General features: G+C 38.6%; 1 protein-coding gene across 1 annotated transcript in view; it reads left to right on the top strand.

Moving 5' to 3' along the window:
* Positions 1 to 14,102, top strand: part of ADAMTS3 (ADAM metallopeptidase with thrombospondin type 1 motif 3) — a 287,233-nt gene that overhangs the window by 26,539 nt on the left and 246,592 nt on the right. The gene's annotated exons all lie outside the window — the stretch shown is intronic.

Below are 14,102 nucleotides of genomic sequence, written 5' to 3'. Positions count from 1 at the left end.
ACAATTGACTCCATGTCTTTGTTTAAAAGAACAGCCATTTTTCTTTCTGTGGTTGCCAGGCTGCTGTTTCTTGGGAGTTCAAAGCCATTTCTTATGTTTTGTTACTCCTTCTGAAGAGTTTCAAAAAGTTCTTAAAATTATTCTACTTTCACCAGTCTTCCAACAGTACCTTTAGTATTAAGCTATTTGTTTTCTTAGTATTAAGCTATTTGTTTTCTCTATGCATACATCCAACCAAAGGAGTTATGAAAACATGTGATACACCAAATGCTGGTGAATTTATTGTTTTAGACTTTCTTTGTGTAGTTTTGCTTGTTCTGACTCTAATGTTCTACAGGGTGTTAAAAGGCAGCCCCCCAAACTGACTAGATTATGAATAGCAGACTCAAGCTCCCAACTTAGGTTCTACTAATTCAGGGTCTTCCATATGATGCAAGACTGTGCTTTGGGTATTTAAAGATGGGGAATCTCTCAAATTCTTCTCAATGTAAGAGAGAATGAATTGGTTTGAATCAACTCATTGAATACAAAAACAAAAAAGAAACCACTTTCTATAAGACTAATGTATTTACCAAGAGATCTTAATTAAAAATAAATAAATAAATAAATCTTAATTCAATACTGCTAATAGATATATAGAGAAAAATAATATAAAATTGTATTACAGTACTTTCTTGAATATAACATTTATTTCAGCATTATTTTTTCACTTATAGCTTCTTGTGCTTTTTATAAGTAAGCTATAAACAAAAAATGAAATTTTTGTACTTTTTATCTTACAAGTTAAAATTTAAAACTTAGAATATTGATTTGAAATCAGTTTAAAGAAGACAAAGTCAAAGGAATTAATGGTTTATTACAATTATCTTCAAACTTGACCTCACAGTAAGCTTTTTTAATGTACATTTATCTAATAACAGATACAGAAATCTGGAGACAATAGCAAGTCATCTTGAGGAAGAATAGAATTATTAGAATTATTTAATTTCCCTTTTAAAATGGTATGAACTGTTGACATCATGTATATGCTGACTCAGTGTACTTATATATTACACTGCCAGTATACTTTGCAAGTACTCATTTTTTTCCATTCTTTGATCTCCTAATTAATTTTTATTAATATTTTTACTTTAATGTAATGACACACACCCACAACCCCTAAATCACTGTTCAGTTCTGGGTTATGGTGCTTCCAGGAATTGAACTTGGGACCTCTGGGACTTCAGGCATGCAAGTAGCCTTTTAGGGAAACTACTGTGTTATCTCTCCAGCCTTAACTAGTTTGCTAAAAGATATTTTTTAGGAAACCAGTATGAACCAAACATTCTTCCTGGCACTGTGAAATGGTGAAAGGAATAACCATGGTTACCATTCTTTTTTTTTTATTTATTTTTTATTTAAGAAAGGATAAATTAACAAAACCATAGGGTAGGAGGGGTACAACTCCACACAATTCCCACCACCCAATCTCCATATCCCATCCCCTCCCCTGATAGCTTTCCCATTCTCTCTCCCTCTGGGAGCATGGACCCAGGGTTGTTGTGGGTTGCAGAAGGTGGAAGGTCTGGCTTCTGTAATAGCTTCCCCGCTGAACATGGACGTTGATTGGTCGGTCCATACTCCCAGTCTGCCTCTCTCTTTCCCTAGTAAAGTGGGTCTCTGGGGAAGTGGAGCTCCAGGACACATTGGTGGGGTCTTCAGTCCAGGGAAGCCTGGCTGGCATCCTGATGGCATCTGGAACCTGGTGGCATCTGGAACCTGGTGGCTGAAAAGAGAGTTAACATACAAAGCCAAACAAATTGTTGAGCAATCATGGACCCAAAGGTTGGAATAGTGGAGAGGAAGTGTTGGGGGGGGGGTACTTACTGCAAACTCTAGTGTACTTCTGCTTTCAGGTATATATTTTGCACTAGTTTATGGATATGTGTGAACATATGCTCTCTCTCACAGAACCTGGTCTATATCTAGGTTTTGGGACTTTGTTAGAAAGTGATCCACCTGGGATGGAATTAGAGAATACTATGAAAGGAAGGGTCTCACCCGAGTAATGAAGCTGAAGGGTTGTCATTCCACACCTGAAGTCTCTGGACACAGTCTGGGCTGAAGCATGTTGAGGTGGCACTCGTTGCGTTGATTAGGTTGTGATCGGCAGATGCAATATTATTTGATATGGATTGGGAGAGGCATGTGGGAAAGTGGGACACGGTTACCATTCTTATGGAGCTCCAAAATGCCAAGTTTGTCATAAAATGTGTGGCATATCAGTCAATCAATAAGCATATACTTGCTTATTTATTTGAATGCATAAACACATTGATCACTTCTTTCCCAGATATTCTTAGATATGATTCTAATTTTTACATATGCACATATATAAGTGACTTTAATAGTTGTGGGTAAGGGCAGATATCTTCTAGAGAGATTTTTGTGAATGGGACAGAATTCTGAACCAGAGATTGGCAACCCAGCCTTTAGCTTGATCCAGGAAAAGGGTGGGTCTGGTGAATAGTAGCAGTGCTATCTCTGTGTTATGCAGAAATGGAAGCTATTTGTAGAATTTCCAGCTCACTTCCAGCTCATACCAGCTGTGTGCTAGGAGGAAGAATGAAGAGGATGTCAAGAAGAGAGCCAGCCTATGAAGAACAGATCAACACTGTAGGGCTAACATCAATGTCTACTTTAAGCCAGGGACATATTCTCAGCTTTCAGGATCAGACAAGATTGGGCATATTTGGGGTGATATGACCATAGACTGGGGACAGATTCTTAACATTGCAGAAATGGAATGGACAGCATCAGCTTGTAGCAGAGGTGAAGTGGAAAGTTTGATGAGGAGGCAAATAAATTTGACTGGTTGGCTGAGTCTTCCGTTAACTGACTGTGTAAGAGTATAAATTGGATCTTCTGATTATAATCATATCCAAGTTATGGCCCTAGAAAGCTAGTCACTTTAGGCCTAAGAATATCAGTGGAAAAATCCCTAATCAACCAGTATATTGTCAGTGTCCTGATGTGGTAAAGAATGCTACTGAAGCTGTACATGGATAGGAAATACAGTCCTTTCGATTTGATTGATTTTAGGACTGTTATAGAAGGGGTGCTACTGACCTGATTTTCTTCTCATGCCCTTTTAAGTTGTGGGACATAAGGAACAATTATAGATATTTATTTAATTTTTCACTCAGGTGAAAGATAGCAAGGATTTCTCTATGAGTACATTTCCTTACTTCTTTCTTCTCTCCTTGTGGCATACTGTGGGTTTGAAATGGGACAGCTCTTCATTAATTAATTAAAGATTTTAAAAAGTTAGGAAACGTAGAAAGTGTGACCCCAGATTCAAGTTTATGGCAAGATAAATAGAGACTGTCTTTAGAAACTTTGGTGGCAAGGACTTTATGAGCTATTGTGCGTGCCTCGTGTTTAATAATAAAAATAATGGAGGCTGGTGCTTTCTATCTTCTTTTTTTTCCTTGTAATTATTTTTTATTGTATTCAGCACAGTATCATTCCAAAATCATTTGGAGAGAGGGTTCCCCCCACCATACTCCTCACCCCACATATAGGAATAAGCAGTAAGGTTTAGTTGTTGTTATACACCTGAACATCAGGAACTAGACTAATAGGTAAAAACTACCTCTTCTAGCAACTGAAATGACCCCGTGATAGGCACTGTAACACATCCCTTATAGAGAAAGACAGAAACATGCCATACTGATGTTTGTTCATGTTCTAGAGTGTGACCTAGGCGTTGATAATATATACATGGTGACTAAACTATTATTCTGTAGGTTTCTTTATGTTTACTTATAAAATATTTATTCATCCATTTTTATGATAGAGGGAAAGAGAGACACTAGGGCACCACTCAACTCTGACACATAGTATTGCAATAATATATATATATATATATATATATATATATATATATCAGGGGGGCAGAAGGTAGCGCAGGGGGTTAATCACACATGGCACAAAGCACAAGGACTGGTGTAAGGATCCTGGTTCGAGTTCCTGGCTCCACACCTGCAGGGGGCTCGCTTCACAAGCAAGTGTAGCAGGTCTGCAGGTGTCTTATCTTTCTCTCCCCCTCTCTGTCTTCCCCATCTCTCTTGATTTCTCTGTCCTGTCCAACAGTGACGACAGCAATAAGAACAATAATAACAATGGTGATAATCAACAAGGGCAATACAAAAAGGAAAAATAGGAGCAGTGAATTCATAACCCTGCAGGCAAAAAAAAAAAAAATATATATATATATATATATATATATATATATATATCAAACTTATGACCACTGTCCTCAAACTTATAAGACCTCTGTTTGCTTATTTCTTATTTATTTTTTGAAATTTTTTATTTATAAAAAGGAAACACTGACAAAAAATATAGGATAAGAGGGGTACAACTCCACACAGTTCCCACCACCAGAACTTCATATCCCATCCCCTCCCCTGATAGCTTTCCTATTCTTTAACCCTCTGGGAGTATGGACCCAAGGTCTTTGTGGGATGCAGAAGGTGGAAGGTCTGGCTTCTGTACTTGCTTCCCTGCTGAACATGGGCGTTGACAGGTCAATCCATACTCCCAGCCTGTCTCTCTCTTTCCCTAGTGGGGCAGGACTCCGGGGAAGTGGGACTTCAGGACACCTTGGTGGGTTGTCTGCCCAGGGAAATCCAGTTGTTTTTACCAGAACACTGGCCAACTCTGGCTTATTGTGGTTCTGAAGACTAAACCTGGGACCTTTGGTGCCTCAGGCATAAACATCTTTCTAGCATAACCATTATGCTGTCTCCCCAGGCCCCATTCTCTTAACAGTACTTTGTGGGTTTCTGAAATCAAAATAGACATCTTCTGCAAGAGATAATTGAAAAGACGCATGTTCCATATGTTTAAGAGCAATGCTTGTTCCAGTGTGACATGACTGCTTTCTTTATCAAACCAACCATTTAAGTTACTGCTAATTTTTTGCTAATTACAGCTTTGTTCCTGCTCTGGTCTATTCTTAGAGGTGATCACTGTTAAGGTATTTAGTGGCAAGATTGTGCCCTCTTTCTGACTCCATCCAAGCTAGAACTAAAGTGCTTCTCTAGATCTTCCCCAAATAACAGCCATGGCCCAAGTCTTGTTAATGAGTTCTTTCTGATACTCTCTTTCTGAGATATGTGGGATTCCTTCAGAGTGTGGTCTCCTAGCTAGTAAACTACAGAGGTGCTCTTGGTGATCTTTGGACTTAATTTTCTCCTTTCTGTCTCTGAAATGAGAGCTCCTGGTCAGGAGTCATGATGATGGCAGGCTTTTCACACGCTACTTATTGCAAAGATACTTCTGGCTTAGAATCCCAGCTGCAAATAGGTTATTCCACAGAGTCCTGGCATTTGCTCGGTAGCCATTAAATCTCCCCTGCAAGAAGTGGCAGCTTACAATCCTATTTTGTGGTCTACAAATTTGCCAAGGTAAAGGATTGTTTGGTTAGTAGGTTTTATGTCAAGTATTTCATAATAAATACAAGGGAACTGGATTTATTTATTAATTTTTTCAGGCTTGCTAGAATTATATTGCCCCCAGCAGAGGGACCTAGTTGGCAGTGAAAATCTGACTGATGGCAGTTCTCCTTATTGTCTATCTCAGTGATTTCTTTGTGGGATGATTTTATGACCCAGGAAGTTTATCTCAGATAGGAGCTCTCAACAATCCTTTTCTTTTCTTTTCTTTTCTTTTCTTTTCTTTTCTTTTCTTTTCTTTTCTTTTCTTTTCTTTTCTTTTCTTTTCTTTTCTTTTCTTTTGCTTCAACATTCCAAGCTGACTTTTTCAGATCAAAAGAAAGAGACAGAGACAGAGGGAAAGAGGGAAAGGGAACACAGTGCCGCTTCCAGTGAGGTGGTTCTGGGTTTAAATCTATGTCTTGTGCATGACAGCTTAGTCACATGATACAGATACCCTATTGATATATTATCAGTCCCTCATTGTAACTGAACTAGTAACTGAAATGATCACAAGGTGGGCATATTTTTTAACTATGGAATTATTTCCTTCAAATGATATTGTTAGGAGCTATCTATCTAGCAATAGCATATAAAATGAATGAGCACAGAAAAGTTTTGGGTTAAGTACCTGGGAAATGACTATTCTCTTTAATTTAAGTCCAGACCATTGTTTTGACCTCGGAAGTGGCTAACATGATTTTCCCTATTAAATTAGGACTTAAATTAGAAACTTGAGGTGACAATTTGGGAGCCTCGTTTCTAAACCATCTGCTCTAATTAATATTGATGGTATTGTGTGCTTTTAACTTTGTGGAGTGCCTAATGATGTTTTGTGTGCTACTGGAAAAATATAAATAAATAATAATACTAAAACAACCTTAGGCTTCATTGGCTTAAAACTTTTATGTTGGAATTGGTTTCTTTCAAACCCTGTCTTTGCCATGCCCGTACCAGTTAAGTCTTGCTGCAGAGACACTTCAAAAAGTCTGTGAGCCAGCATGCCTTGGATTGGGAACATCTGACCAGTGCTTGTAAATACAGCTCAGTCTGGTAAATGAAATACTTGATACTAAAGATAGTACAAGTTTGTAGCTATTTGTTGTGAGATTTAGAAAATAAGGTTTTCAATGACTGATCTTTAGATGTTGACATTTGAACATCTGTTTTTCAAGAAGAATCTGTTTCCAAAAGGCCAGTTACCCCCCACGCTTTTGTCCCTGGAAGAGTTTTATCTTTGTGGTTTGAATGCTGATCTGGAAGAAGATAGAAGGTGGTGAAGAATTGAAACTTTGTTTCACCTTGAGGTACCTATAAGGAAGTTCAACTAGAGGAAACTTGGAACCCTATATACTCTGTTTATTTCTAGAAGCCAAAGATAAAAGCAGCAGACATTGGCCCCTTTCAAACTGAAGAATGGTGAGATCTCTAGTATAATTAGTCTTGGAGATCCAGAGCAGGCCTGATAGCTTCTTCGGTGTAAGATGGTATTTACCTAGCTAGGTAGAGGGTCTGGATTATTGGAAATTTGCCTCATCCTGCTTCCTTTCCCAGATGGATAGTCACCAGCTTGTCCTGATATGAATTGAAGAGGGAAAGCTTGGCATAGTCCTTGATCATTTTCACATTTTGTGTTGGAGTTGTATCAGCCTAGAGCTGTACTTGTATCAAACCTTCCCCAGATTTTTGGATGATATTTCTCTATAAGTTACTAGGTCTTTTTAAAAATTATTTTATTTTATTTATTTATTGGATAAAGACATCCAGAATTTGAGAGAAAAGGGGAAATAGAGAGGGAGAGATAGAGAGACATCTGTAGCACTGCTTCACCATTTGTGAAACTTTCCTCCTGCAGATGGGGACTGGGGGCTTGAACTCAGGCCCTTGCAATTGTAATGTGAGCACTTAACCAGGTGTGCCACCATCCGCCCCCCCCCAAGTTAATAGATCTTATCCAAAGAATATCCAAAGATGTGAATGTGAACAAAAGAGGAAGAAAGAGAGAACTATTAAAACTTTTTAAGTTTTGAAAATATTTCATATATATATATATATATATATATATATATATACTTAGTTATTTTATTTTATTTTCCTATTTTTTGCCCTTATTGTTTATCATTGTTGTTGTTGTTATTATTGTTGTTATTACTGCTGTCATTGTTGTTGGATAGGGCAGAGAGAAATGGAAAGAGGAGAGGAAGACAGAGGGGGAGAGAAAGAGAGACACTTGCAGACCTGCTTCTGGGATCTAAGACAGGAGTAAAAATTTTATGTAGTAAAACATAGTAAAATAGTATGTTAGCATAAATGTATAGTAAACATACCTTTTAATTTGATATAGTCAATTTTTAAAATTAAGTTTAAGGATGAATTAAAATTTGTGAAAGCATAAGTATGACCTTGCAAATCTTTCTTTTAACAGACATGGACTACAGCAAATAAAAGGGGGTGTGCTTTTCTTCCTGTTGCTGGCTTGGGAAGTCAAGCTTCCAGTGTCATTACACTCATGACTTTATTATAGATTTATAAACACATCCAAGACCTGCTTTAAGAATCATGAAAATAGTGTTAACCACATTAGCCATCTTTTTCTAGGTAAATGGCTTTTGAAACAAAGCAAACGCACAGTGTGGTTTTGATATGCTGCCCGTGCGTACAATCAGGCTTTGAGGTCAGACTTCTTGCAGACTGTACCCAGCCTCAAGATCCTCAACAATAAAGACTGTGTTGTTCCTTTGCTGTAATCATCTTTGCTTCCATGACTTGACTGATGTTAACAAAACATTCTGAAGCACTAGGGTATGTGTAAGGTGTTATACCAGCGGTTGGAGTAAATGCTGAGGTAGGTCAGGCATAACCTTTGTTTTCCAGGAATACTGGAAATAAGATACGCAAAAGCACAGCCAAAGTAAAAGACAGAATGCTTTAAATGCTGCAAGATTGGGATAGATGAAATGGGAGAACGTGAACAGTAGAAAGATTGTTTCTGCCTGAAAGAGTGGTAGAAGGCTTCCTGGAAGAAGCTGGTAAGGATGAGAAATACACTACTTTCCATTTTGATTGTACTGAGCTCTACTATTTAGAAAGTTCTATCTTAGATTTACTTTGAAAGATGAACTAAAATCTTGTTCAATTTTTAAATTCTTTAAATAACTGACAAAGATAAGGTAACCAGAAAATCTTTTATGGCTGCTATTACTATAGTATTTTGGTATTATAAAATTTACCACTCAGTCAGGCAGTATACCACACAAAACTACTTTTGCTATAGGAAGTAGTTCCTTTTACTGGTGTGATACAGTGTTGCATCCAGGGCCGTGACTGGAATGGAATTAGCAAAAAAAAGTCAAGATTTTATTACTCCTCTCAGCCTTTCACTTTGGTCAAATGTTTTAACCTAATCTCAGAGTGGGGCAGACTTCTATGGTATTAGGCAGCATGCACTATTACCCACAGTTTCCTCACCCTAGTTTGTATTAATCTTATTAGGTGATGTTGGTTAATGTGCTATAATATCTATTTCTTTCTTTTTAGTCTAGAGTTTTCCATGGGGGAAAAAAGACTTACTCCAAGGAGTACATATTTTCTGTAGTTTGTGCAGACAGTTGAGATGAAGGTGAATCTGGTAATTCTCTACTTCCATTTAGCAGAAACTGATTTTTTAACTTAAACGTCACTAGTAAAGAAGAGTTTTGATTTATTAGTGAGATTTTGATTAATTGTTATGATTTTTCTTTTCTTTTTTTTTCTTTTTTATTTAAGAAAGGATTAATTAACAAAACCATAGGGTAGGAGGGGTACAATTCCACACAACTCCCACCACCCAATCTCCATATCCCACCCCCTCCCCTGATAGCTTTCCCATTCTCTATCCGTCTGGGAGCATGGACCCAGGGTCATTGTGGGTTGCAGAAGGTAGAAGGTCTGGCTTCTATAATTGCTTCCCCGCTGAACATGGTCGTGGACTGGTCGGTCCATACTCCCAGTCTGCCTCTCTCTTTCCCTAGTAGGGTGGGTCTCTGGGGAAGCGGAGCTCCAGGACACATTGGTGGGGTCTTCAGTCTAGGGAAGCCTGGCCGGCATCCTGATGACATCTGGAACCTGGTGACTGAAAAGAGAGTTAACATACGAAGCCAAACAAATTGTTGAGCAATCATGGACCAAAGCTTGGAATAGTGGAGAGGAAGTGTTAGGGGGGTACTCACTGCAAACTCTAGTGTACTTCTACTTTCAGGTATATATTTTGCAGTAGTTTACAGATACGTGTGAACATATGCTCTCTCTCACAGAAACTGGTATATATCTAGGTTTTGGGACTTTGTTAGAAAGTGAACCACCTGAGATGGAATTAGAGTATACTATGAAAGGAAAGGTCTCACCTGAGTAATGAAGCTGAAGGGTTGTCATTCCACACGTGAAGTCTCTGGACACAGTCTGAAGTGAAGCATGTTGAGGTGGCAATCGTTGTGTTGGTTACATTATTAAGAACTTCCCCAACAACGAAAGTCCTGGACCAGATGGCTTCACAAATGAATTCTACAAAACCTTCAGGAAACAATTAGTACCCATACTTCTTAAGCTTTTCCATAAGACTGAAGAAATAGGAATACTCCCTTCCACCTTCTATGAAGCCGACATCACCCTGATACCAAAAGCTGATAGGGACAGAACAAAAAAGGAAAACTACAGACCAATATCTCTGATGAACATAGATGCCAAAATATTAAACAAGATCTTGGCCAACCGGAAACAGCAACATATCAAAAAGATTGTTCATCATGACCAAGTGGGATTCATCCCAGGAATGCAAGGCTGATTCAACATCCCTAAGTCAATCAATGTCATTCACATCAATAAAAGCAAAACCAAAAACCACAAGATTATCTCAATAGATGCAGAGAAAGCCTCTGACAAAATCCAACACCCATTCATGCTCAAAACTCTACAAAAAATGGGAATAGATGAGAAATTCATCAAGATAGTGGAGTCTATATATAGCAAACCTACAGCCAACATCATACTCAATGGACAGAAGCTGAAAGCATTCCCCCTCAGATTGGGGACTAGACAGGGCTGTCCATTGTCACCGTTACTCTTCAACATAGAATTGGAAGTTCTTGCCATAGCAATCAGGCAAGAGAAAGAAATCACAGGAATACAGATTGGAAGGGAAGAAGTCAAGCTCTCACTATTTGCAGATGATATGCTAGTATACATGGAAAAACCTAAAGAATCCAGCAGAAAACTACTGGAAGTTATTAGGCAATATAGCAAGGTATCAGGCTACAAAATCAGTGTACAAAAATCAGTGGCATTTCTTTATGCAAACACTAAATTTGAAGAAGAAGACATCCAGAAATCACTCCCATTTACTGTTTCAGCAAAATCAATCAAATACCTAGGAATAAAGTTGACCAAAGAAGTGAAAGACTTGTATGCTGAAAACTATGAGTCGCTACTCAAGGAAATAGAAACTGATACCAAGAAATGGAAAGATAGCCCATGCTCATGGATTGGAAGAATAAATATCATCCAAATGAATATTCTCCCAAGAGCCATATACAAATTTAATGCAATACCCATCAAAGTTCCACCAAGCTTCTTTAAGAGAATAGAACAAACACTACAATCATTTATCTGGAACCTGAAAACACCTAGAATTGCCAAAACCATCTCGAGGAAAAGAGACAGAAATGGAGGCATCACACTCCCAGACCTTCAACTATATTATAAAGCCATCATCATCAAAACAGCATGGTACTGGAACAAAAATAGGCACACAGACCAGTGGAACAGAATTGAAAGCCCAGAAATAAATCCCCACACCTATGGACATCTAATCTTTTATAAGCGGGCCCAGAGGATTAAATGGAAAGAGGAGGCTCTCTTCAATAAATGGTGCTGGGAAAACTGGGTTGAAACATGCAGAAGAATGAAATTGAACCACTTTATCTCACCAGAAACAAAAATCAACTCCAAATGGATCAAAGACCTAGATGTCAGACCAGAAACAATCAAATACTTAGAGGAAAACATTGGTAAAACACTTTCCCACCTACACCTCAAGGACATCTTTGATGAATCAAACCCAATTGCAAGGAAGACTAAAGCAGAAATAAACCAATGGGACTACATCAAATTGAAAAGCTTCTGCACAGCCAAAGAAACTATTAAACAAACAAAGAGACCCTTCACAGAATGGGAGAAGATCTTCACATGCCATACATCAGACAAGAGACTAATCACCAAAATATATAAAGAGCTCAGCAAACTTAGCACCAAAAAAGCAAATGACCCTATCCAAAAATGGGCAGAGGATATGAACAAAACATTCACCTTAGAGGAGATCCAAAAGGCTAACAAACATATGAAAAACTGCTCTAGGTCACTGATTGTCAGAGAAATGCAAATTAAGACAACACTAAGATACCACCTCACTCCTGTAAGAATGGCATACATCAAAAAGGACAGCAGCAACAAATGCTGGAGAGCTTGTGGGGACAGAGGAGCCCTTGTGCTGGTAGGAATGTAAATTGGTACAGCCTCTGTGGAGAGCAGTCTGGAAAACTCTCAGAAGGCTAGACATGGACTTTCCATATGATACAGTAATTTCTCTCCTGGGGTTATACCCCATAACACCCAACCCAAAAGAGGTGTGTACTCCTATGTTCATAGCAGCACAATTCATAATAGCTAAAACCTTCAAGCAACCCAGGTGCCCAACACCAGATGAGTGGCTGAGAAAGCTGTGGTATATATACACAATGGAATACTATGCAGCTATCAAGAACAATGAACCCACCCTCTCTGACCCATCTTGGACAGAGCTAGAAGGAATTATGTTAAGTGAGCTAAGTCAGAAAGGTAAAGATGAGTATGGGATGATCACACTCATCAATAGAAGTTGAGTAAGAAGATCTGAAAGGGAAACTAAAAGCAGGACCTGACCAAATTGTAAGGAGGGCACCAAAGTAAAAACCCTGTGGTGAGGGGTAGACATGCAGCTTCCTGGGACAGTGGGGGGTGGGAGTGGGTGGGAGGGATGGGTCACAGTCTTTTGGTGGTGGGAATGGTGTTTATGTATACTCCTAGTAAAATGTAGTCATATAAATCACTAGTTAATACGAGAGGGGTAAAATTATTTGTATGTCTCGAAGTTTTTCAAAACACAGACTGAGTCTTTTTAATATATAGGCTGTGTAATTGATATGCAGACTCTCTCAAAAGCCTCTACCAAGTAGATCAAAAGCAACCAATAGCACAGCTATATACAAGATACTGGGTACTGTACAGCAAACCCTAATAAAAGGACTTTTCAAAGTTAACCCAATTACCAAATAATGTGATGATAACATTAACTATCGATTGTCTTTTTGAACCCTAAGACAGCAGGAACCTCACATCTCCACTATAGAGCCTCTACTTTCCCCAGTCCTGGAACCATTGGATAGGGCCCACTTTCCTGTATGCCTCTCCCAAATAATAAATAATCAAATAATATTGCATCTGCCGATCACATCCTAACCAACACAACAATTGCCACCTCAACATGATTTTTATTTATTTTTAGTGAAAGGGAGAGGGGAAGGGAGAGGGGGAGAGAGAGAGAGAAGAGAGGAGAGACTCGAGACTCAAAGACCAGATCACTGCTCATCTCTGGTTTATGATCGTTCTGGGGATTGAACCTGGCACCTCCTAGCCTTAGATGTGAAAGTCTTTCGCATAACTAGTGTGCTGTCTCCCCTGCCCCATTAGGGTTTTACTTACCCCAATTTTAAATCTAGAGATATAGGAAAGGCTTACTTCTCTCTGGTGTTATGCCTAAAAGTTAAGATCTTTACTGATCTAGTAAAATATGCTATTTATGCTGGGACATCCTATGCTCATAGTGGAACCTATTCGGAGCATGTGAAGCCCGTGAATACACAAAGAACAGTAGTGTAGTGTGATATTCTGCAAATGTTAGCAGCCCAAATACAATGAGAAATGTTTTGGTTAGCATTATCTGTGAAGCACGATTCTTTTGACATAAGGATTAGAATCTTGGAGTTAATACTTCCCTTGGGCTTGATACTTGATCTTGCTTGCAGGGTTCTACTATTTCTAGCTTTTCTGTCTTGCTTCCTATAGTCCTTTATTTTGTATATCTGGCTCTGAGGATGGTATTATTAACTGGCTGTCAGGAGAATGCAGATTAAGCATTGTGATATGGATCCAGATAAAATGAAGTTACTGTGAGATGATTTTCTGCCTGGTCCACTGAACATTCTTGTCTCCATTGACTGAAACTCTAATGCCACACATAGTGTAGAGAAGACTTTGCTAAGAGGGAGATTTTTTTTTTTTTTTTTTTTTTTACCTGAGTACTACTTTGCTCTGGCTGTGGTGGTATGGGAGATTGAACCTGGGACTCTGGGGCCTCAGGTATGAGAGTCTCTTTTGCATAACCAGTATGCTATCTACCCCTGAGGGGGATTTTTAAAAAAACAGGTTTTTACTTTATTATTTGAGAGAGACACAGGAAAATTGAGAGGAAGTAAATGAGAGAGAGGGAGAGAGAAAGAACACCAGCAGTATTCCTTCACTGTGAAGATTTCTCCTTGCAGGTGGAGACCAGGG

This window comes from Erinaceus europaeus, chromosome 3 (genome assembly GCF_950295315.1).
Source record: "Erinaceus europaeus chromosome 3, mEriEur2.1, whole genome shotgun sequence".
Lineage (NCBI taxonomy): Eukaryota > Metazoa > Chordata > Mammalia > Eulipotyphla > Erinaceidae > Erinaceus > Erinaceus europaeus.
This window is presented reverse-complemented; position numbering and strand designations above follow the sequence as displayed.